The sequence below is a fragment of the Pan paniscus genome, chromosome 4 (genome assembly GCF_029289425.2).
Source record: "Pan paniscus chromosome 4, NHGRI_mPanPan1-v2.0_pri, whole genome shotgun sequence".
NCBI lineage: Eukaryota > Metazoa > Chordata > Mammalia > Primates > Hominidae > Pan > Pan paniscus.
In genome coordinates, this window is record NC_073253.2 from 138,204,695 (window position 1) to 138,228,994 (window position 24,300).

The 24,300-nt window shown below is 40.7% G+C and overlaps 1 protein-coding gene and 1 long non-coding RNA gene across 15 annotated transcripts in view; both read left to right on the top strand.

Annotated features, from left to right (window-relative positions):
• The window catches only part of ARHGAP26 (Rho GTPase activating protein 26), a 460,401-nt gene that overhangs the window by 191,636 nt on the left and 244,465 nt on the right, over positions 1–24,300 (top strand). The gene's annotated exons all lie outside the window — the stretch shown is intronic.
• On the top strand, positions 5,601–23,407 carry LOC134730458 (uncharacterized). Its single transcript, XR_010112230.1, has 2 exons — positions 5,601–6,034; positions 6,137–23,407. It is a non-coding gene; the product is annotated as an uncharacterized LOC134730458 (long non-coding RNA).

Below are 24,300 nucleotides of genomic sequence, written 5' to 3' on the forward strand. Positions count from 1 at the left end.
TAAAAGCACAGTGATCTGGGTTTACATACTTCTGTCCTTCCCCTGATGACAGAGCACCAAATAGTAATCATGAGCCTAAATTGACAAAAGAAGTTAAGTTCTGTGTACTCAGTCTAAGAGCAGAAAATCTATAAGCAGTTCTCTCTCATCGATGGATTCACTTTCCATAGTTACCTATTAAATTAACTGCAGTTCACTGCAGTCCCAAAATATTAAACGAAAAATTCCAGAAATAAACAATTCATAAGTTTTTAATTGCACATCATTCTGAGTAGCATGATGAAATCGCCCAGAGCGTGAATCATCCCTTTGTCCAGTGCTGTCTATCCATTAGTCACGTAGTAGCCATCTAGGTTATCAGATCAAACGAACAGCAGATACAGGGTTTAGTACTATCTGAGGTTTCAGGCATCTACTGGCGTCTTGGGAGGTGTCTCTTGTTATGAGGGGAGACTACTGTAATGTGAAAGAAACTCCCATTGAAAAATGGTTTAAAGTTTAGTACCTAAAATGGCTAAGCTTAATTTATTGAGAAAAGTAGTTCACTTTAGTGGAACCCCAGTGGCTTCTCATTACCTTGAATAAACCCCAGACCTCTGGTGTGATCAGAAAGGCAGCCCCACTGGCCATTTTTCTATGCCCAGCATGCCAAGCTATTTCCCACCTTGGGACTTTTGCTCATGCTGTTCTGCTGGTCTTCAGTGTTCTTCTTCAGTTTTTCACTTGCCTCTTTCCATAGCTCACTCTTTCTTCTTCAGATCTCAACTTATAGGTCACCTTCTCAGAGAGGGCTTTCCTGATTACCTGATTTTATAAAATTACCATTTGCCTCTTCCCCACCTCTAGAAGCTTCTATCAAATCACCTGCTTATCTTCTGTACAGCCTACTATGTTTTCTTGTTTATAATTTTTCTTTCTTTTAGAGTGGCATTCCTTGAATTAGACCTTATCTAACCCAACTTTGTCTCTTCCATGTCTAGATCAGAGCCAGGCACACAGTAGAAAGCCATTGTTTGTTGGAGATTTAAAAAATGGATCCACGCTGGGCACAGTGGCTCATGCCTGTAATCTCAGCACTTTGGGAGGCTGAGGTGGGAGGATTGCTTGAGCCCAGGAGTTCCAGACTAGCCTGGGCAACGTGGTGAAACCCCATCTCTACAAAAAATACAAAAAACTAGCCGGGCATGGTGGTGTGCACCTGCAGTTCCAGCTACCCGGGAAGCTGAGGTGGGAGGATTGATCGAGGTTGGGAGGTGGAGGGTGCATTGAGTTGTGATGGGGCCACTGCACTGTAGCCTGAGTGACAAAACAAGACCCTGTCTCAAAAAAACAAAAGGGGGGTCCAGAGAGTTTAAATGTCCCATTGTCACAAAGGAAAATCATGGCATAATAGGGAGTAGCACTCAGTTTAAGGGAAATATCAGCCTGTCACCTGACCTATGGGTATTACTGGCTATGAATTTGGCAACTGGGATAAGAATGGCTTAATGACTAGCCCTCGTGCAGTTAATCATAGTAAGAGATAAAGTCTATCCTCCTGTGCCCTTGATATTTTCAGCCATTCTCCCACAAGGAAATATGTTGAAAATATTCAACTTTTAGAATTCTTGTCTTTGTTAAATAAAATTAAATAAATGATCATCTTTTAATGTCCCATTTGAAGTGTTTTTTAGTTCTTCTCACTCTTCATATTCTTCCTGCTTGCAAATTCTCTTTTAAATTTGTTATTTTCATTTTCAGCATCTGTTAGACAAAAATGATGACAGATCCATTTCCTGGTAGAAATTACACATCTTTTGAATGGTGTTCCTAACCCTCAGCATTCCCAGGTTTGTTTAAAATATCACTGACCCTTTGAGATACTGCTGTGTTTGGTACTGAGACTGAGTTAATGTGAAACTTCAAAAGCAAAGCAGGAGAAATGCGAGTGGCGAAAAAATGGACGATGGAATTTTTTCCAAAATAAAACTCTACGCCTGTCTTCTACAGATTATACCAGACATTTCATGCCCTACTGAAATGTAAATGAGGGTTATTTAATTTGGGCAACTCCATGTGAATTTTACCTTGACAAATTTGAAATTGTGCTTTCAGGTTTTTGTTTGTTTTGCCTTTTTTGCATCCTTTAACCTCAGTTCAACTCTCAGCCAGGAGCTGTCTTGAGTAAGCAGCAATTCACTGTGTACTCTTTGGGTGGGGTTGCTTTTGGTTTTTAACAAATATGAAAGAATAGGGGAAAATAACAAGAACTAAAAGAGTAGGAAAAGCCAACACCCTTTATGCCCCATTTCTAGATCATTTCATTGTTGAATAATAATATGATAACGGATACAGGGCATCTTTATAGTCTTAATCTTTTCCCAGGTTATAGGCTGCCAACCAGAAATCCACAAGAATTTTCCTTGTTTGACTAACAGGCCTGAATGGTGAAAGGTTTTTTTTTTGGTTGTTTACTTGTTTGTTTTAAAGTCTGGTTGATAAGCTATCTATGTACAAAGCTTTGCTTCTATTTGAGTGTGAGATAAGTAACCTGAACCCCCAAACAGATGAGCCATGTGAACTGTGGGTAGAACAGAGGGTGGGCACAACTTTTTCCACAATGAGAGGCAGCTTAACTCTTGTTTGTTTTTTTAACTTTTAAGTTCAGGGGTACATGTGCAGGTTTGTTACATAGGTAAACTCATGTCATGGGAGTTTGTTATACAGATTATTTTGTCACCCAGGTACTAAGCCTGGTACCCAATAGTTATTTTTTTCCAATCCTCTCCCTTCTCCCACCCTCCACTCTCAAGTAGGCCCCAGTGTCTGTTGTTCCCCTCTGCGTTCATGAGTTCTCATCATTTAGCTCCCACTTGTAAGTGAAAACATGCAGTATTTGTTTTTCTATCTCTGCGTTAGTTTGCTAAGGATAATGACCTCCAGCTCCATCCATCGGGCATAATCTCATTCTTTTTTATGGCTGTGTAGTATTCCATGATGTATATATATATGTGTGTGTGTGTGTGTGTGTGTGTGTACCACATTTTCTTTATCTAACCTGTCATTGATGGGCATTTAGGTTGATTCCGTGACTTTGCTATTGATAATAGTGCTGCAATGAACATATGTGTGCATATGCCTTTATGGTAGAACGATATATATTCTTTTGGGTGTATACCCAGTAATGGGATTGCTGGATCAAATGGTAGTTCTGTTTTTAGCTGTTTGAGGAATTGCCGTACTGCTTTCCACAATGGTTGAACTAATTTACACTCCCACAATATAAGCATTTTCTTTTCTCCACAACCTTACCAGCATCTCTTATTTTTTTACTTTTTAATATAGGAAGGCTTAACTCTTAATATCTAAACACCATACTTACAAAACAAATTAGGATTAAAATAACTACTTGTCAAAATTATTATTAAATCTCAGATCTCAGCCTAAATGTCACCTGCGTCTTCTCAGAGAGGCGATTACTCCTGATTACTCTTCTTTATAAAATTAGCACTTTCCCTCTTCCCAACCTCTAGAACCTTCTATCAAATCACCTGCTTATCTTCTGTGCAGCCCACTATGTTTTCTTGTTTATAATTTCTCTCCCTCCTTTAGAATGGCATTCTTTGAATTAGAGGATCTCTGTGCCTATTTTATTAGAATATCTGCAATATTTTTTATAGATCATCAGAAATTTAACAGAGTGGAAAACTGAAAGGTGAAGTGTTCCAAGTCATTAAAGATTAAAAAGTAACCAGAATTCAAGAGAAAGCAAAGTTAAGTTATAATGATATTTTAAATGGACATAAGGATCAATGGGAAATCAAGATAAAGCAAAGCTGAAATTATGGTATTTTGATGGACTTAGTGTCTAGTTTTAAATGTTTTGTTTTGACTGACAGAACTGAAATGCTAGACTGTCTGTTTCTATATAGGATACCTGGCAACTGAAGTAAGACATATGATATTAAAATATAGCCTTTTACCCTGAAGGATATAACAGTTACGTTGAGGAGATGAAGACATAAAAAAGATAAGCATGAAATGTAAGTAGGCTTAATGCAGTTTCCCAAACTTTAGTTTTCTCTCTACCCCACTTTCAGTTTTGATCATATCCCTGTAACATTTGTTCTATTTACTAAATTCTTTTCTTTGATTTGATTCACTTTATTTACAAAATTTCCTTTTAAAAAAATAAGTGCGTATCCTATTACCTATATCAGTATCACTTGCTGAATAAGGAAACCCTAAAAATAAGTTAAATGGCAACAAAACTATATTGTTAAGTTCTAGCTAGATACTTTGGCTCCTAAAGCCACTGAGCTTATGCCTTGCTTTTCTCTGTTTAAAAAACACACACACACACACACTCGCACAAAAAACAACAACAACAGCAAAAAAACCGATGTTAAGAACTGTCAAGTCTTGGAGACTTGCCAATATCAAGTAGAGACTTCTTTTAGGCTATCTCACCAAGTTTCAAAAAGACTAGGAAGGGAGTATCTTTCTCAGGACGTGACACACAACCTGACATGCATTTCTGGATCACCCGAAATTATCTCTTGCACGGTAGCCTGTAGGGGCCAGCCTCACAGGGTCGGTGGGCTTCTCCCTGTGTGCGGCGACGAGAGAGTGTAGAAATAAAGACACAAGACTAAGAGATAGAAGAAAAGACAGCTGGGCCGGGGGGACCACTACCACCAATGCGCGGAGACCAGTGGTGGCCCCGAATGTCTGGCTGCGCTGTTATTTATTGGATACAAAGCAAAAGGGGCAGGGTAAAGAGTGTGAGTCATCTCCAATGATAGGTAAGGTCATGTGGGTCACGTGTCCACTGGACAGGGGGCCCTTCCCTGCCTGGCAGCCAAGGCAGAGAGGGAGAGGAGACAGAGAGAAAGACAGCTTATGCCATTATTTCTGCATATCAGAGACTTTTAGTACTTTCACTAATTTACTACTGCTATCTAGAAGGCAGAGCCAGGTGTACAGGATGGAACATGAAGGCGGACTAGGGGCATGACCACTTAAGCACAGCATCACAGGGAGACAGTTAGGCCTCCGGATAACTGCGGGCAAGCCTGACTGATGTCAGGCCCTCCACAAGAGGTGGAGGAGCAGAGTCTTCTCTAAACTGCCCCAGGGAAAAGGAGACTCCCTTTCCCGGTCTGCTAAGTAGCGGGTGTTGTTCCTTGACACTTTTTGATACCGCTAGACCACGGTCCACCTGGCAACGGGCGTCTTCCCAGACGCTGGCATCACCGCTAGACCAAGGAGCCCTCTGGTGGCCCTGTCCGGGCATAACAGAAGGCTCACACTCTTGTCTTCTGGTCACACCTCACTATGTCCCCTCAGCTCCTATCTCTGTATGGCCTGGTTTTTCCTAGGTTATGATTATAGAGCGAGGATTATTATAATATTGGAATAAAGAGTAATTGCTACAAACTAATGATTAATGATATTCATATATAATCATCTCTAAGATCTACATCTGGTATAACTATTCTTGTTTTATATTTTATTATACTGGAACAGCTCGTGTCCTTGGTCTCTTGCCTCGGCACCTGGGTGGCTTGCCTCCCACAGTAGCCTAGGTGCCATACTTGGGCAATCCAGGCTCAGTAGGATGCTGCCGAGACCTAGCCACAGTGATTTTGTTGGTCTCGTGTACTGGGAGTAGAGGGGAGTTTTTGAAAGCCATCCAGTGTAAATAGTTGGAGCGTTGTGTTTTAAAGGGCCTGTAAAAATTTTTAGTTTAATCTTTAATAGCCGGTTCTAAATAAGCCTTTTGTTGTCTCTCTCCCACTCCTTTTCCCCTTGCATTTTGGGCAGTTTAGTTTCTGTTTTCAGTGGTTTGCTTTGTAGCATGCAGAATGGGAATGATTCTGTAAGGTTGGGATGGCAGAGAAAAGAATACAGAAAAGAGTCAAATATTGACACACACACTTCTCTTTCTGTTTGTAAGGTCTCAGCTGAGGAGTCACACATAGGAAAACTTTCCTAATTGCATTTATAACGTACTGTAGGAGAGGGCATGCACACCTACACAGACAGCTCTCAGGTATCTGTATGGATGACTTTTGGCCTATTTGGAATTCCGTGACTAATTTCCTCCTGCTCCCCAATAGGGTTCAACTTTGTATTTTTTTTTTTAATTTTCCAGAGTACTTTGACATACCTGATCTCATTTTATCTACATGCCTTCTGTTGGCCTGTGAAGTGCAATTAAGAAGACAACTATTCTGTAAAAGTATGTGTAAATATTTGGCCTCCTAATTGCAAACAGAATGACTTGGGTTATGCTCAGCATTGTTTCCTTCCATGAGTATGAATAATAAAGTGTTGATTGTAGGTGCATTTAATTGTTAAAACCCTTCAGAACAGCCATATGGCCATGAAAGACTTTGTTGTTTATTTAATAGCTTTTGGTCTAATAATCTCATTGCTGGAAAAATGTATTCCAAGTCTGTAATTGAGAAGAAGAAAGATAAAGATTCTATACAGGAAAATCGTTCATTAATGAGTTATCTTTTTTCAAATTTTTTATTTTACTTTAAGTTCTGGGATACATGTGCAGAACGTGCAGGTTTGTTACATAGGTATACATGTAATGAGTTATCTTTTAAAAGTGTAATAATCTGTGTTTTAGCCAGCAGGGCAATAAGTAAACTATGGTATGACAACCCTCTGAATGCTTATACTGCTATTACAACCATAAATACTGAATGCAGAAAAATGCTTAGCCAATAAATGAAAAATATATGAGGATGTATGCATGTTATTATCATAACTCTTTGTGTGTATGTAGTGCATATTGTACATATGTATATGATACCACACATAGAGACACACGCACACTCACACATACGTACAAAAACCCACAGAAGATACAGGAAAATAAAACAGCTGCTGTTAGGATGGCAAATTTTTTTTAAGGTGTTATTCTTAATGTTCTTTTAGTGCTGTAATGTTTTTATTGGAAGTAAGATTCAGGACAGGGAAAACAGAACGATAAAAATTGACCACATATGTATAAAAACAAGTGCCAGTAAGACAGAGTGAACTCTGGTTGTATAGAGAAGTCAGATATATGTAAATCTTAATAGAGCCATTCAGTGTCAAGCGATTAGAAGGTGTGTGTGGCATCAGTTTAACTTCTGATGGTGTGGTGACCTCCCAGCCTCAGATACCCACCCTAACCTAACCTAGCACCTAGCACAATGCTTGGCTTGTTATTGTCATCACTAAAGGATGGATGGAATCAGTGGATGGTTTTCTAAGAACATAAATCCAAATTAGAATTTAAGAGGCCAGGTACGGTGGCTCACGCCTGTAATCCCAGCACTTTGGGAGGCCGAGGCAGGTGGATCACGAGGTCAGGAGATCGAGACCATCCTGGCTAACATGTTGAAACCCCATCTCTACTAAAAATACATCATTATTCTATTGATGTGCCAATCTAGGCACTTAGATGATAGAATAATAAGGTAAGATAGGTGGGAAACACTAATTAGAACCAGAAGCATTTAGTTGGGTAAATAGAAGGAAGGAAAGAACCCAGTTTGTTAGAGAACAGAGGATCTGCAAAGCTGGGGAAGTAGCATTCTCTTGGGTATGAAAGTAGGAAAGGGTGGTGCACGGATATGGATGATGGCAGCTGGGAGGTGGGTAAACTGATAAAATCAGTGATGAGCAAGAGTTTGCTAGAAGTTCCTGAAGCTTCTGGAGAGGTGGTCCTTGCTACTATTAAAGGCATTGTTCAAAGAAGGGCCAGAAAACCCTTGGATCAGGCTTGTACTCGGAATTGTTTTTAGATGAGGTTCCTTGCTCATAGGTAATAGATCCGGAGCAGCTTTACTTCTTGCTTCTCCTCCTCTTCCTCTTCCTCCTCCTCCTATTCCTCCACCACCATTACCACCACCATCATCATCCCTTTTATTATTAGCTCATTTAATCCTCATAACAACTCTATGAGGTAGGTCGTATTTCCCTCAGTTTACGGTTTTGGAAACTGAGACACAGAGAGATTAAGTATTTTACCTAAATTCACACAGCTAATAAACAGAGATAAAATTTGAACCCAGAGCATCTGGTATGAGAGCCAGTGCTCTTCTCCACTGTTACACTGCACAGTTGCGCCTGGGTAAGCAATGATTATTTCCTTATTAAAAATAAAGACCTATAGCTTCTTAGCCTGTCCTTTCTCAAAAAATTATATTAGGATCTCTGGATTGTTTTTGTATGATATATTTCAAAAAATTTTTAACATACAAATATTAGATATGCTCACTCTCAAAATGCAAATAATATGGAAATAGTATGAAGAAGATAAGAATAATTACCCTCATTCCTCCCTTCTAGGGATGACCACAGGTAATTTTTAGTGACTATCTTTTCAGTCCTCTCTGGTTGTGTATATATTTACATGCATAGGATTGCACTTCTTTTATTATTTTATACATATATCTTTACATACGTATGTATTGTGCATATGGATGTACATGTGTTGATGGAATTGTGCTTCACATGTTCTTTTGCTTTTTGTAGTCTTTGTATCATTGTCACTGAGATCTGGCCATGTTAATGAGTTTAGGTGTATATCACTGGAGCTCTTTGATTTGCCGTTGTGTGTCCCTTCCCTGACAAACTGCTGGCACATAATAGATGCTCAATAAATATTTGTTTAATGAATTGTGTTGATTCCATTATCTTATGCCACAATGTTTAAGTAGTCATTTTTTATTTTACTCATTTATTTACTTATTTTCAGACAGGGTCTTACTATGTCACCCAGACTGGAGTGCAGTGGCGCAATCATGGCTCATTGTAGCCTTGACCTCCCAGGCTCAAGTGATCCTCCTGCCTCAGCCTCCCAATTAGCTAGGACCACAGGTGTGTACCACCATACTCAGCTCTTTTTATTATTATTATTATTATTTATAGAGATGGGGGCTTGCCATGTGGCCCAGGCTTGTCTTGAACTCCTGTGCTCAAGCAATCTGCCCACCTCAGCCTACCAAAGTGCTGGGATAACAGGTGTGAGCCACCATGCCTGACCAAGTAGTCATTTTTTAATTGAACGTTTAGTTTGTTTCCTGTTCTCCACTACTATAAAAAATGCCATTTCCTCATTTCAGGAAGGCTGGCCATTTTGTGATGAGACCTTTATAGTTTGGCAGGCTCTTGGCAGGATGAAGATGAAGCTATTTTCTCTCCATCTGGCCAGGTATTTGCTGGCTGCCGTTGATCAGTCCCAATGGAGACGATGACTCTTGGGAAATTATTTCTTCCTACATTAGAGGCCAGATTTAAACAAACAAAGCTTGATTTTATGTTGGCCTGCTCTTTAGAGACTCTTTATCTTTGGTGGGTAGAAGAGCTCCAGTTGGATTATTTGTCTTTTCCATGAATAATGTTCGTTTAACTGAATTAGCAGGGGAAGAGCAATGAAATATTAGAAATGCTTATTGTACCCTTTAGAGTAGTGCTTCTTAACCTTTCTGGAATCTCAGAGCCCTTTTAGAATGGCTCTGGGACTAAGCTGTGGGTCCTCTGCTTAGAGAAGTGCACATGGGTGGTCAGTGTATCACGGCCCTGAAGATGAGGAGTATGGGTTGAGGACCTCTGTACTTAGGGGAGCTGTTGCCTGTGTTTGCCTTTCCTTCCTGCATAGTCTCTTTGCTCTTTTCCTGTGACAGTGTTTTGGTGACACTGCTCTGGAAACTTCGGTGGCTTGTTGTTGTTGTTGTTCTTGATATTTTTGAGGTTGGGGATGTATGTAAAGAATTAACAAGTGGATTGCATCTTGGTAGGCAGAAAGGAAGAATACAGCATTTTATTTTCTGCCAGTGTGTATAAACAGCCCACACCAGGGACTTTTTGTAGATACTGTTAGTCATGTTAAGCAGATGAACAGGGTGCATATAAAGTGTTTGTTGAACATGAGAGTTGGTTGTAGGAAAATTCCCACTGAGCCCAGTGCTGCACACATATTCAGCACTCGTGAACCAGGCCTTCTGCTAGATTACAGGAATAGAAAGATAATAAATCCCAGTTTCTGCCCTTTAAGGGCTTATGTTCTAGGAGAGGGTAAGGGTCATGAAATGAAATAAATGGAGTAGTTTTATTAGTGAGCCTGGTTTGTTTCCAAAGGCCAGAAACTGGCTCAAGGAAAAAAGAGAATTTTTTGGTTCATGTATCTGAAAATTCCAGAAGTAGCCTTTGACTCTTTCTGTTTTCCTCTCTGTTGGCTTCATCCTTAGGTTACATCTTTGTGTGTGACCCACCAGCCATCCACTTCTGGCGGCTCCAACCTCATATCACCCTTAACAGTCAGCAGTTCTGGCAAGACGACATACTTCTTCCCCATTGTTCCAATAGAAGTCTTGGAGTTGGGTCACATGCCCATTCCTAAGCCAATCACTGGGGCCAGGAAGAGGGCAGATAGAATATGCTGATTGGCCAGGGTGTAACGGACAGGGGAACCATCTGGACTGTCATCTGGGGAGGAATGGTTCCCCAAGGGAGAATCAAGGTGTTGTTACCAGAAGTGGGAATGGATGTGGGGCAAGTAGAAACAAGGACCACTACAGCAGTAATCTACTAATAGAAGTTTCTGTAAGATGTGGGTGGACAAGGAAGAGGATGTGACGGTCACTCTAGAAAGGCTTTCTGGAGAAGGTGATGCCTAACCAAGTTTCTAATGAATGAGTCAATGAATCAAAGACTAAAATAGCTATCTTTCAGGACATAGGATTCTTTCATATGAAACTTTTTAAAGTGTGATTGTGTTAGTTTAAATTCTGGTTTCAATCCCATTTTGGTAAAATTTAAGATTCTACAAATTTTTTAGGTGGCATTGGAGGTTTGAGTTTAAGTAAATTTGAAGACTGAGATACAAATTTGAAAATAATTTTTTTTCAGAGATGTCCATTATAATGATACTTAATGTGGTGGGTCTATGTATTTGGTACATATTCTAAGTAGGAGGAAAATAACCGAAGTTGTAACTGTTTCTCCTTATCACTGATCATTTGTAAGGGACTATGCTTGGTACAGTACTATAAACTCTTGATTTGTTGGTGGGGCAGAATAACCATGGTGATAAGTAAATAAAACTAGCATGCTTTTGAAGAGAATGAAATTGCAGGAGAAGGCAACCATCTATATCTTGGAAGGTTCCAGGTGCCTGGAACTTGACAGTAGCCATTAGGAGACTGCTACCTGGTTTCTGGTCAGATGTTTTCTTGTCTCACTGAAGCCCTGGATTAGCTGCTATCTCCTCAGCTGGGGAGGCCCCAGGGTATCACTAATTAGCAGCGCTGCAGGAAGTTTGAGCAAGTTTAATCATATCTTTAAGCGAAATCTTCTGGTAGTACTAGACTACCCTTTTCTGTACCTGCTGATTTTTTTTTAGAAACGGAGGCTGATGACACCTTTTGAGTACTTACTGTATACCATTCTTTCTGCCAAGAAAGTCTCATGTATTGTTTCTTGATCCTATGAAGGTAGACACAATTATCCCTGTTTTGCATTTCAGGAAACCAAAGCTTAAAGAGGCCATACCCTCAACTTTTTCAGTTTAGCACCAAGCTAATCTGAGAGTGCTTGAAGGCTTCTCTGATGAACCCAGAGAAAGACAAGAGGAAGCTGACATTAAGGATGAGGTTGATTTCATTTCCTATGTGACACACGGAGTTTAAGATACAGTTGTGGGCCAGGCACGGTGGCTCACGCCTATAATCCCAGCATTTTGGGAGGTCGAGGCGGGCAGATCAGTTGAGGTCAGGAGTCCGAGACCAGCCTGGCCAACATGGTGAAACTCCTTCTCTACTAAAAATACAAAAATTAGCTGGGTGTGGTGACACACACCTGTTATCCCAGCTACTCAGGAGGCTGGGGCAGGAGAATTGCTTGAACCTGGGAGGCGGAGGTTGCAGTGAGCCGAAATTGTGCCACTGCACTCCATCCTGGCTGACAGAGCGAGACTCCATCTAAAAAAAAAAAAAAAAGATACAGTTGTGAGGTTTCTTGATGAGGAGGAGCAAGTCAGAAGCAGTGAGGGGTGACTGCTGTCTGGCCTTCATCATGGGAAGGCCTGCTCTCCTTCTGCTTCCCTTGCCAGGCCATTTAAGATGCTTCTTTGCTCAGAAACCAGTTGCTGTCTGCATATTTTCTTCTAATATTTGAGTGAAAGGAAGTTCATCTGAATAGGGAACTTGGAGCCAACACTAGGGGACTGCCTTAAAAGACTGTTACCTCTTTGAGGGGCCTTTTTTTGTTTTGTTTTTTAATAAAGGCTTAATCCCAAACCTTTGTATTGTATCCTTATTTTTAAAAATAACTTTTATTTTGTGTGTTTAAGGCATACAACATGATTGTAAGATACATATATATAGTAAAGCAGTTACTATAGTGAGACAGATTAACATAGTGATCATCTCACATAGTTAACCATTCTCCACCCCCCAAGAACAGCTGTAATCTCATTTAGCAGAAATCCTGAATGCAATACACATTATTAACTGTAGTCTTCCTGTTGTATCTTTAGACTCGTTCATCCTATATATTTGCTACTTTGTGTCCTTTGACCTCTACACCTCATCATTTCCTTTCCACTACCCCAAACCTGGTAATCACTATTTTGTTTTCTATCTCTGTAAATTTGACCTTTATTCTTTTTTTTTCAGATTTTACATATAATTGAGATCATGCAATATTGTTATTATTTTAATTTTTTTCTATGATGTTTTTAAAATGGTAAATATTTCTGTGTATTGGAAATAAGTTTCTCTAAACAAATTTTTATTTCATTTTATACCATATTTTATTAAATTTTAATTGTTAATAAGGATTGATTTGGGGTTGTTTTAGACTGGTAATTCCCCCTAGTCCAGTTGACTGAGAGTTAACTGCAGGATGAAAATGGACCCTGACAGCTCAGAGTGGGCTAGAACAAATGCCAGAACTACAGGTAAGGGTGTTTGTTGCAGCATTGGTGGAAAAGCTAAGATAGATAGAAGAGATCGTTAAAAAGGCATTGCTCAAAATAGCTTACTAGTATGGGACTGACAATTTCCATTATGTGTATCCATACCATGGAGTCCTGTGCAGCATTTTCTATGTGATGCAGGTCTGTGTGTCCTGTTAAGAAAAGCACTGTGACAGTAGCGACATCCAAAACTTCTTGAATAATGTGATCTCATTTGAGTAAATAAAAGGATGTTTATGAAGTCTGTGCACATGCTCTTCCTTGTATATAAATAATTTCTAGAGATGATACTCAAAAATCGTTGAAATGTTCGGGGAGCGAGAATAGAGAATTTTAACCTTCCATTTTTAAACTTTTCTGTATAGTTTGATTTTACTCCATGCACAAGTATTAGTTTTATTTTTAAAATAACAGTCCTAAAAGTAACACTTATTGGTTATGAATGAAAGAGAAATTTCAGTAATAAAACCCAGTTAAGTTCCTTAATTAAAATAAATCCGTGGGTGTGGTTTTAAGTAGCTAGGTCTGTTACATACCTTAAGACCCAGGACATTTCTTTTCTCTCCCTCCTCCCAGGCTTTATGAAACTATAGTTATTTATTTCATAGATGTTTAAAAGTAGGTCAGCAACACAACCAGAAAAAGACTCTCCGTTGGTTTAGGGGGAGGTGGGTGGGAGGGCACTAGCAGAGGACATCAGGTTGGCTTCCTTGATCTTCCTCTGCCTTTTTGTGTTTGTTGCTGGTTTCTAACCATTTTCCTCCCTTTTCCCACATACATTTTGAAGATTATTTTAGACTGGGCAGTGCCCTAACATTTTTAGCTTTTGCCTTCTGTATTTTTACAGCATGTTTTTAGAGTCTGTTTATTTTCTTAGTGTCTATTTGATCAGTTCCTTTAAATTTTATATCTAGTGCTTTATTGCTTCATATCCTGCTTGCTTCTGCTATAGTTTAGTGTGCATCTGACTTTGGTCATTCCGTTGCTATCCTGTTCCATTTATCCCTTTTATGTTTGTATTTCAGTTTTTTTTTTTTTTAAATATCTGAATAATTCAATGTCTCCAACCCAAATAGCCAGTGAAACTTTTCTCGACCTACCTGGTTACGATGGCTGAAATGATACAAGCAACCATCAGGCAGGAAGGGCTCTGGTTCTCGATGGTGTATTATTGTTCTGACAGCTAAACCCTGGCAGGATGATGCCTACAGGCTCCTAATATGGAGCGCGAATGTTTGGAAATGTTGGAAAATTACAGGCAAGGGCCCTCTTTACATGGGCTTTTCATGGGAATAGATGAATTCATATACAAATATTGCTTAATGTTTTATTTTAAGAGGCAGTAACTTTACAAACTGATGAAATGTTTACAACATGTTTTTTCTGAACATTAACTCATGTAAAGTGTTTGTGGTTCTCATGGCTCCCATCATGGGTGGATGAGGAAGCAGAGCCTCCTCCACATTCAAGCCTTCTGACTGCAGGGCTCCGCTCCCGCCTGAGCTTTTCCTTCCATCCTCGCTTGTCTTCACATCAGTAATACTGAAAGTATTTGGCAAGCTGAGCTTCTAGAAAGTGATACATTTTTGGAAAGATTTTTTCCTCCTCAACTGTTTAGCATCGTGAATAGTTTCCCCTTTTGTTCCTTTCGCCCTCTGTCCCTCAGGCCGTGTTATTTTCAAGACCTTCCATTCCATTTTGCTAGCCTCCCTTGTTCCACATCCATACCTCCCTTCTCATACTTTTCATTCCACCTGAAGAGTGGGAAATGGCTTTTTCCATTAATCCTGCCTTGCTTTTCCTGTAAGATCTAGCACCAAACCTCCCTCTTCCCAGAAGTCTTGTCTGACATGGTACATCCAACTTCAATCGTTTCAAATCTCCATTGGCCCTCCCCTACAATTCTGAAAGATTCTGTCTTACACATGGGGTGGTCGAGGAGGGGAGGCAGGTTTGTAATGGAAATGATGGTAGACTGAGCAAGGAGATACAGCATCTGCTTCCCTTGTGCTGCTAAACGGCATGGCCTTGGAAAAGCTGCTCACCCCTCCTAGGCCTGTGGTTCTGCAGCTTTAATATAAAAGGGGTAGGACTAGAGAACTGCGTCTACAGTAGTGATTTTCAAATTATGTTTCAAGAATCTTTGGGACTCTACAGTTGCTGAGGTGAAAGAAACCTTTCTCCCAGCTTCTTCCAGAGCTGCCCTGCTTTCATCTTGCTGGTGTACTGGGGTTTCACATTCAATTTTTATCTGTCTGTCTATTTTTGATAAAAGATATTCTGTACTAATAGTTTTAAAACCATCAGATTAAATGACCTGAATGTGGTTATTGTTTCTTACACATAGTTAGCTACTTAATAAATAGTTTTAATTCAACTTAGCTTTGATTATTTAGCAAACTATAAAGATGATCCCTGAAAGTTTAGTCTTAGCTTTGTTCTTTGGATGTTTCTTGTGTGTATCATCTCCCAATCGACAGTCAATAAACTTCATCATTCCCAGTACCTAAGATTGCAGTGTGTATACTTGTGTATACTTTATTACCCAGGGTCCCTGAGATTACTTAATAAAGGATTTTTTAGGATAAAAGTAGCTCCAGTCTTTGTGTCCTGGGTTGCCTGGAGAGTATTAAGAAAACATAATAAAATTGGTCGAGGTGTACCATACATGTATTTATCTTACATGAATTCAACTATAAGCATTCTGCAAATAACAAGAATATAATGTGGCCTCTGAACACCAGTAACTGCTTTGTCTGGTGCTCAGCTGAATAAACCACCGTATGGAGGAAAAACTCTCCGTGGAACTTAGTGACAGGCAGTACAGTACAGTTTAAACAAAGCAAAGTATATTATGCCATATGCCCGGCTTAAGGGCTTTTCATGAGAAATTCTCACTCTATCTGGATTTTGCCTTAAATGTTAGCTGTAGAACCTAACACCCAAGTAAAGATATGGTATTATCATATTCTATTTCACTTCATTGGAAGCTCTTTCCCATGAAGGATTCTGCAGATTTTTAATACATGGTGATGCTTCCATAAAGTACTCCTTTAAAGCATTTGAAATAATCTTTTTGAAATAGAATTATGAAACCATTTAGAAAGCACCTCTCTAAAGGAAATTAAGTTTATGAAGTGAATAAGTGAACTAATGTCATGCTAGCAGCCTGTGTAGAGGATCTTCTGCTTCTGAGGGACAGGGGTTATCGGCTAAAGGAAGGACAGATCCTCTTGATCCCTATTTGGCCCTTTTGCTAACCCTGAAAGTAGCCCAAGAGCAAGGCCTCTGAAATGCTAGGACATTTGACCCAATCATTATTACTACATTTTTGTATAGTCTCAATGAAGTCTTTAACATCCATACATAATAGATGTATCCATCCAGTATAAATTCAATGAATAAAAGTGCACCTAAGTAAGATTGTGTATTGAAAAATGCAACGTTCATAAGATATCCTGTTGGGAAAAGATATTTTTTTACATGCCAAAAATACAAATTGAGACTTTACTAAACTAGATTGGAAAGACAGCTCTGTAGAGACATCTGGTTCCCTGTAGGTGGAATTTCAACTCTTAAAAGCGAGCATATCAACTTAAATAGTATGTGAACTAGAGAATTTAGATTTTGAACCTGCTGGTTCAAACTTTTCTGTGTTTGCCATCATCCTCAGGTAGGTTCTCCTCATCGTGTCAAAGATAGGCCCGTGGAGACCAGGAGAAGCTCCTGGTCTGTACCCTACCCATTTGCACGCAAGAGTACACCTCTGTGGTAATAGTTCCAGCAAAAGTCCCAGGGCAGGCCCTTTCATTGGCCTGGGCCAGGTTCTGTATTCATCCCTAAAGTGGTCACTGTGACTGAGGCCACTCCTGAGTCATATGCTAGCCCTGGGGTTAGCTCCGCCCAACCACACAGACAGAGCTGAGGGAAGGAGTACACTAAAGGAAAATTGAGAAGTTTTAGTTAGAAAGTGGGGATGGATTCTGGGCTGGCAGAAAGAACAGATGTTCCTCATAATGAGCAATTGCAAGGGCTCATACAAGACAAGTTTCAGAGGGGCTATTGATGGTGTGGGTAAAGAAAATTATATAAAAGTAACACCTCAACCCGCGGTTCTTCCTTGAGATTATGGTTCCTTTTATTTCACAATTTGTGGCATTGCTGGGCCAATAAAGAGAACTTCAAACAGATATTCCACATTCTTTTATTGGCACACAGAGGGCCATCAATTAACCTTATTTAAAAAAAAAAACAGTGGAAGAATCCTGTTTTGAAATCTTGATTTGCTTTAAAAGCACGTAGATGGTTGTTGACAGATTTTTGTTGGTCCTGGGGCTGCCACAGGTCAGCCAGGTGTTTTTTTCCCCCTGCGGGATACGGATCTTTGGACATTTGCCTCCAGTCTTTGCGTTGAACTCAGCAGTTTCCTGGGTGAGGAGGCAACCTTTGTGTGCTCAGCTTCTTCCAAAGCAGCTGTCTCTAGAAGTTGCTAGCCATCTCCTGGTTAAGAAAGAAGATGGAAGGTGGTAGGGAGAGGAAGCAAAAACATTTCACACTGCCTCCCCAAAGACAGATCTGTTATCCTGCCTTGACCACAAAAATTCACGGAGGAAGTCAGTGAGTCAGAGATGCGCCAGGGTGTAAGTTGTCAGCACAGTTCAGCGAGCTCTGGTATCTTGTGTTTCTCTGTTCGTACCACTACTGCTTTCCTTCCTGGCTACATTCACCAGCATGAAGAAACTGGAGCAGCACCTTGAGAGGTTTCATCAGCCCATGGCTGGGATGGTTGACAGATCACTTGCAAAGCCATGGGAAAAGGACCTGGTTCCTCTTGACTCCTCTGACTTATTTTCAATGATCCGACATCTTGAAAATATTTTCCATTTCACTCCTAGGTTCTTGTAGGCCTTCCCACAATGAGCACATTCAGTCTTAAAGATTTTTTTTCTGCTTTAATTGGCGTGGGGTCGGATCGCTTCTCCTTGGGTCTTAACTGTATTCAGAGGGGCTTAGGGTTTGCCCAAGGCCTCAAAGGCCATGAGTGGTAGGTCATGGTCAAAACATGTCCTCTTTCCTCAATAGCAGTGTTGGCCTAAATTCATTCTCCACTTCTTCGACTCTCTTTCTCTTGGGTGATGAGGAGGTATGAGATAATGTGTGAGAAATCCTTGGCCATCTTTGGAGAGAGGGGCACTGTCTATGTACCTGTGTCCCCATCCAGAAAATACATAGCCAGGGTTGGCTGGTGCTGCTCTCATCATTGACATAACCAATCTGAAACTGGAAACCGAAGCACCAGTATAGAATGGTGGCCAAGAGGGTGGTCTGGTTTCAGACAACCTGGGTTGAATTTAGGTCCCATCCCTGACTACTTAGAATAATTTTATGCCCCAGATTCTTACCTGTTAAATGGGGATGATTTTAACACTGACTTCATAGAGTTCTCAGTGCATTTGAATGAGATAATCCATTGAAATCAATTGGCATGATACTTTCCACCTCTTGAACCACCCTATAAATGTTATTATTATCTTAATCCTGGAGCTTTATGTCAAGAAAGGAGTTTGCCTTTTTTTTTTTTTTTTGTAAAAATTGAAAATTTTCAAGATAAAAAATTGGGGGAAAATATAAAGAAGCATAATGGATGATATAATGGCCAGTCATGTCTCACCAGTCAGCTTCATCAAATCTTGACACTTTACCACATTTATTTTTGAAAAAGGAATTAAAGCATTGCTGATTCATATCCTCTGATAAAGCAATGCTAGGGTAAAGGAAAAAGGAGGCAAAACTGTTTAAAACAAAAGTGACTTAAGACACCTAATGAAATGCAATGTGTGGACTTGGGTTGGGACTTGATTTAACCAAAGCAATTATACAAAGACCTTTTTGAGGCCATTATGGAAATCTCAATGTGGGCTGCCTATCAGATGATATCAAGGAATTATTAATTTTGCTAGGTTTGATAATACCATGGTGAAGATGAAAAAAACGTTATTAGCTTAAAGAAGATAGGAATTTGTAGGAGAGAAGTTTGTCTTTTTAATGTTTCTACTTTCTGCCTCCTTAATAAATAACAGTGTTACCTTGGCAGTTTCATCTGGGCGTTGTTTCTCTCCTCTCTACATCATCCCCCAAGTCTACTGAATTTTGAGGTCCCAGCTGGTGTCAGAGTTTTGCTCTGCAATTGCTTTTTTCTGGCTCAGTCTGTGTGTCCAGTTGGAGTGAGTCTGCTCAGAAAGTGGATTCTTCCACCTTGGGAACCCTGTGCATCCAGAGACTATGGGACATCTTCCTTTTGACTCAATGTTTCACTTGGGATCTGGCAAACATAGATGTATCTCTTGAGGGCTAGGAGTGCCACTGATGGGGCCACATTATCAATCCCTGCAGAAGAAAACAGCAGGAACAGGCTGATGACTTGTGAAATATTTTTCAAATTTCTTCCATACACAATCAAGGAAAAAGGAAAATGCAGAAGTGGAGGCCCCAGCTTCTGTTCTGGCTGTATTGTTTGCCTTCCAGGCAAAGAGAGTATTTGTGTGAGAATTAAGGGAAAGTGTCTCACTGTGAGCCCAATCCCAGAAGGTAATTCCATATGAAGTTTATTCTCTGCAGGCACTGTTGTGGGCGTGCCAGAGGGGAGGGCGGAGTGTGGGAGGTGGGCAGACAGCACTTCCTGCCTACTATAAATCCCTGGCCAGCAGCTGGAAACTCCAGAGTGAGGCCTTCAGAGAGGAATGTCACCTGGAGTGGATCATGCTGTGTTGTCACTTTCAAGCTAAATTTATAAATATGTGATCACCAACCAGATCAAGATGTAGAACATTTCCAGCATCCCAGAAGGCTCCCTAGTGCACTCAGTCAATACCTTCCTCGCTCCCCTTCTCCCTCCAGGTAACCACTCTTCTGACTTATATTGCCATTGATTAGTTTCCCTGTTCTTGGTGCTTCATGTAAATGGAAACATATACCATCTACTCTTTGTGTGTGGCTCCTTTCATTCAGTATAATACCTGTGAGACTCATCCATGTTTCCATGTAGCAGTAGTTTGTTCTGATTGTTGTAGAAAGCATTTCGTTGTAGAGAACATATCACTAATTATTCATTCTTCGATTGAACAATGGATTGTTTGTAAATTTGAGCTATTGTGCATAAAGCCTCTAGGAACCTTTATTTTATTTTATTTTATTTTATTTTATTTTATTTTTGAGATGGAATCTTGCTTAGTTGCCCAGGCTGGAGTGCAGTGGTGCGATCTAGGCTCACTGCAACCTCCGTTTCCTGGGTTTAAGCAATTCTCCTACCTCAGCCTCCTGAGTGGCTGGGATTACAGGTGCCCACCACCACACCCAGCTGATTTTTGCATTTTTAGTAAAGATGGGGTTTCACCATGTTGGCCAGGCTGGTCTTGAACTCCTGACCTCAGGCAATCTGCCTGCCTTGGCCTCCCAAAGTGCTGGGATTACAGGTGTGAGCCACCTCACGCTGTCTGGAATGTTCTTCTACAGGTGTTTTGAGGCCATAAGTACTTATCTCTTGAGTATATTCCTGGGAGTGGGATTGTTGGATCATAAGGGACACAAATCTTTACCTTAGTAAATATTGCCACATAGTCTTGCAAAGAGGTTGTACCCATTTTCATACCCACCAGCAATGTGTGAGGGTTTCAATTGTTCCATGCCCTCACCTATGCTTGGAATTATCCATCTTTTTAGTTGTAACCATTCTAGGGCATGTGTGTATTGTAGTAGTAGTTGTCATTGTCGTTGTAGTGTCACACTTGGTGTTTATTTTCATTTCTTGGGTGAGTAATGATGTTTGGATATCTTTTGAGAAATACCAGTACCATCTTTTGGCCATGTTTTCATTGCAAATGTATCCTTTTTATAAAGGTGATTATGAACATCAAAAGTCATCATGGAAAGAAAAATGCAGATAGAGAGGCTGCATGTGGCAGCAGTATCAGCTGGTTAGTGATAAAGAATATAGGCTTTGCTGCCCGACAGCAGGAGTTCAAGTCCCAGCCTTGCTACCCACTAGTATGGTATTAATTCACTTTCTAATCTTATTTCCTAAACCGTAAAATGGGGATAATAACAGTGTCTATCTCACCAGTGTGCTGGGAGGATTCAATGAGACATGCATCCTTAAAATACCTCTCTGTGAAGCAACTTGGGCCACATGAACAGAGCATTAACAACACACAAACACAAAATGTAGTCTAAATGCCCTGGTGGTCTTTCTTGAGCCATGCAGGCACCTTCCTCTGCCTCCCTATATTCAGAAATGATAAGGCCATGAGCTACCCTCATGATTTGGTTTCCTAAATCTGTAAAGTCTGCTTTATTAGCTAGGGTGCAAGTTAGTATTTGGAACATTTTTTGAAGCCATGAGTGTGCTCTTGATAGTCATTATTATTATAAGCAGCAGCTTGGCTCCTTTCCTGCAGAGCAGAATTATCTTCAATCAAATGACCTTTCTGTATACTTTCTACTTTAAAGGATTAATTGCGTCTTCCTTCCTGTCTCCCTCTTCACTTCTCCAGAACGCTCAGCCCAAAACCAAACTGGAGTTGCCTTTGTCCCTAAGTGGTGCTGTGGTACCACCACACCCAAAGCCTGGCTCAGAATGAATTCAGCACCCATTCCTTGCTTTTTAAACCTCAAAAGTTCCCAACTCAGTGAAAGGCTTCCATTTTCCTATCCTCTTCTCTGTCTGCATTTTACTCTGTAATTTATTGACATAGAAGAGGCCTCGTGCAGGCTTTCATTGCATTAGTCCACTTGGAAGTCTTTTCTCCAATCCATTTGACCTCAAGCTGCTTTTTTGCTGCTGCTGCATGTAAGCTAGACTGATCCAGCTCACCTTATGCTGCTTTTGAAGGCTGAAAAGCCCTGTGACCAAGTGTTTAGCAGGCTGTTCAGACAGTGGACTGATGGCTTGATCTAAGTCCGTTTCCTGCCTTACACACACCTCCCCATCCCCCAAGGCAAAGGTGGAAAACCCAGCAAGTTACATAAGTTGTTGGAGCAGTCCAGATGGCTGGCTGCTAGCCCAGGCAAACTCAGCTTTGGAGCACTTGGGGATGCCTGCACTGGCAATGAAACATGGGCTCATTTTTTAATGAGAACAATCATTTTGTTCAGCTGTATGAATCCCAGTAGTGGAGTGAGATCAGGGCTGTGATCCCCTAAACATGGCTGCTGGCTTCCCTCTGGGGCAGGACAGGGGGTGTCTTGTAGTGGGAGGGTGTCTTGTCCTACTGTTTGGACTTTACTAAACAGGAAGGAGTGGGCAGGGCTGCAGAACAGGAATTATACCATTGTACAGCCTGGCAGTCCTGTGGAATTGGCTGAATAGCGGAAGGAAGGAATCTGAAAAGGAAGGGAAGGATCTCACCACCCAGTGTGAGCCAATTCCAGCCTCGCTATTTTATCTGCCCAGTGACTGATCTTAGCCTTTTGTTGTATACCTTTCTTCTTGAGAGGTTTTGAAATGGTATGCATTCCTTAGCTTTGAGGCACCATGTGGCTGCAGTTAGTCAGACTAGCTCCAAATCACAAGCTTGGATTGTTGAACCTGTTTTTTCTGGAGTGGGAGGAAGATGGACCAGAAATTGATGTGAGGCCCTGGGATCTTCAGTCCAGGTGGCCAGGGGTATGGCTTACAGGATGGTCATCTCTACGTCTGACTTTCCCTGTGTGTTGTCCTGATGTGACCAGGAAGCAGCTGTCCAAGTTGCCTGTCCACCTCTGATAGCACATGCAGCCTTGCATCTGGGGTTGGTGGTTATTTCGTGCAGGTGACCTGAGAGCTGCCTTGGATTGCTGTGCTTGCCCAGCCCGCCACAAGGGGTTGCCCTTTGTTGGCTGGTGGTGTGGAGGAGGACAGGTCCCCTGACTGCCGGCTACTCCAGTGCATCTGAAATGGAGACACCTGTATGTCTGTGACCTCTGAGCCTTATCTTCCCTTGCTACCCCACGGTGAATTAGACCTAAAGATGCTATGCTGGTTCGTTGTTTTTTTTTGAGATGGAGTCTCACTCTGTCACCTGACTGGAGTAGAGTGGTGCGATCTCTGCTCATTGCAACCTCCACCTCCCGGGTTCAAGTGACCCTCCTGCCTCAGCCTTGTGAGTATCTGGAACTACAGGCATGTGCCACCACACCTGGCTAATTTTGTATTTTTAGTAGAGACAGGTTTACACCATGTTGGCCAGGCTGGTCTTGAACTCCTGACCTCAAGTGATCTGCCCTCCTCGGCCTCTCAAAGTGCTGGGATTACAGGCGTGAGCCTCCACGACCAGCCTGGTCCTTTGTTTCTATTGTTTTCAAAATGGTCTGAGAAATAGGAAAAATCCCAAAGTCTATAGAACATAGATATAAAGGTACAGAAAAGAGAATGCAGATTTTCGTGCATTTTTACATCAAAAAAATAAACTATATTTTTTGACTGAAAGAATAACATAGAGTAACAAACAGTAGAAAATGTGGAAAATAACTAAAAAGATGAAGAGGAAAATGAATATCACTCATCTTAGAAAACAGTAGTTAATTTATGATATTTGTGTTTTCAACTCTTTTCTATCATTATGTGTTTATATATATCTAGACACACATCTATTCATATATAAACAAAACATGCATCCCTTTCCAGGTATTGTACTTTAAGTAGGATTTTCATTTAATTTTTTATATTTTCTCATATCTGTCAGTTTAGCAGTGAGTTTTGCTGCAAACAATTGAAAATCCAACAAACAATGGCTTAAAATAAGCTTTAGGCATTAATATATATGATAGGCCACATGGGACAAATAGGGTGGCTCTGTGAAGCCATTAAAGACCCAGCTTCATTGCGTCTTTTTACTCCTCCTTAGAGTGAGGAGGATCCTTTAGGATGTAGGCTTTTGTCTTCCTTGTAGGCTGCTGCACCTCCTGGCCTCACATCTGTGGTTCAGGCAGGGAGAAGGAAGGCAGGAAGAGGAAGGAGTGGTGTCTATGTCAGCGAAACAAAGGTTTGCCAGAAATCCCCTGTATATATCCACTTATGTCTCATTGGCCAGAACTGTGTCATATTCCTAAGAGGAGTGTGTGTTTTCAGCTGGGTAAAATCTTGCTCCCACATATCAAGGGTCTGATTAAGGAAGAAAAGGAAACAGACATTGTACAGTCCATTAGCAGTAGCTGTCACACTTGTTTCTAAATACTATTCTACAACCAGAAGTGTTGAGTGACTTAGAAACTCCTTTGATGAAAGAAGAAATAATATTAAGAAAATTGTGAACACTTTCCTCAGAGAAGTATATAATTTGTAACATTTTGTATATAAGAAA